This window comes from Myotis brandtii, unplaced genomic scaffold (genome assembly GCF_000412655.1).
Source record: "Myotis brandtii unplaced genomic scaffold, ASM41265v1 scaffold48, whole genome shotgun sequence".
NCBI classification, from domain to species: Eukaryota; Metazoa; Chordata; class Mammalia; order Chiroptera; family Vespertilionidae; genus Myotis; species Myotis brandtii.
The window spans coordinates 1,587,285-1,589,252 of NW_005368341.1; positions in this window are offsets into that span (position 1 = coordinate 1,587,285).

Here is a 1,968-nt window from a genome sequence, read left to right on the forward strand (position 1 = left end):
ACTGGGGTGCCTGGCCAGTCTGGGTGAGGGGCTGTGGGCCATTTTCAGGCTGGCGGGTGACTGAAGCTCCCAACCTGTCCTTTTTTTCTTTTTTTTTTTATTCTGGGCCAGCTTTAGCTCTGAGGTTTGGCTCCAGCTCTGAGGCCTCTGCTGCTGAAAGCAGGTATCTGGTTTGTTTGGGTTCTATAATTGTAACACTGTTGTGGTCCTGATCACTCCAGCTCTGAGATCCGGCTGGCTGAAAGCAGGGATCTGCATTTGTTCTATAATTGAAACAATGTTGCGGTCCTGCTGGCTGAAGCCCAGCTGGCTGAAAGCAGATTTCTGGGGTTTTGTTTAGCTTCTATATTTGTAACAATGTTTCTTAAACTGCAAGCTCAGAGGCCGGCAAGGCAGGCGGGGAACGTTAGCTTCCTCCGTCACTGAAGCAAGCAAGCCTCCTATTCGCTTCAAGCTGCCTGGCTGCTGGTCGCCATCTTGGTTGGCAGTTAATTTGCATATTGTCCTGATTAGCCAATGGGAAGGGTAGTGGAGGTATGGCTAATTACCATGTTTCTCTATTATTAGATAGGATGGTCAGCTACTCCAAGCCAGATACCACTCTGGGTACTGGGAATTCAACAGCAAATGAAAAAAAGTCCCCTCCTTCATGAAGCTTATAGTCAAGTCCCCACCATTAACTGCTACTGCCTTTATAATTAGGAAGCTTTTTTTATTTTTATTTTATTTTATTTTTTTATTTTATTTTTTTAAATATATTTTATTGATTCTTTACAGAGAGGAAGGGAGAGAGATAGAGAGCCAGAAACATCGATAAGAGAGAAACATCGATCAGCTGCTTCCAGCACATCCCCCACTGGGGATGTGCCCGCAACCCAGGTACATGCCCTTGACCGGAATCGAACCTGGGACCTTTCAGTCTGCAGGCCGACGCTCTATCCACTGAGCCAAACCGGTTTCGGTGGAAGCATTTTTTAAATAATTTTTATTTTTAAACTCAGCCCACCAGATAAAAATGTATGACACAGGCAGAAATATGTACTTTAAGGCTAACATGATTGCTGTTTGAAAACTGATTTACTCTATGTAAATTAATATAGTAGTTTCTCAACTTCACAATTGAAATGCTTTATTTGTGGGAAGAGACTAACCAATTAGAATTACTTGCATAAAATTCTTTGTTTCTTCATTTCATTTTGCCATAGGGAAATTGATTTTACATTCAAGAAGCAGGAGTCACACAGACAACTCAAACATAACATAAAAAGGTAAAAGAAAATGTGCCCAAAGCTCTGGATGAATTATAAAGAATAATGTAAATTTCATGTTTTGGGTTCCCAATATGGAAGAGTCTCTCACTCTTTCAAAAGCAGCAGGAGGTCTTGCAGTTGAATGAAGAAGACAAACACAATCATCCTACCTATTAATAACAGCTGTCAGTCTCAACATTTTAGGGAAAAATTGAAATAAAGATATAATACATACATATTAAGGGAATTATTTTTAGTTTGGGGACCTGCAATTTTTGTGTAAAAGTTAAAATGCACATTTTCTCTTTTATTTCCAATGAGGGAAAATCATGATTACAATCTGAAACCATTTTAGAGTATTTTTAAGCAAATATGCTTTTTACCCAACAATAATTCACTAAAATAGGCATAAAATAAAAATTAAAATAGATATATGGGAATTTATAAATTAAACAATATGGCAAGTTTTCCACTTTTCTATATTAACAAATGAGTTGCAAATTTGTGTGACTCTATTGGTCTGTGCACTCATTATCACATTCAAGAATGAGTGCTACTGTTAAGAAAAAAAGTTCATAAAGATATATATATATATATATCTACACTAATAAAAGAGAAACATGGTAATTGGTGTACGACCACTACCCTTCCCATTGGCTAATCAGGGAGATATGCAAATTAACTGACAGCCAAGATGGCGGCCGGCAGCCAGGCAGCT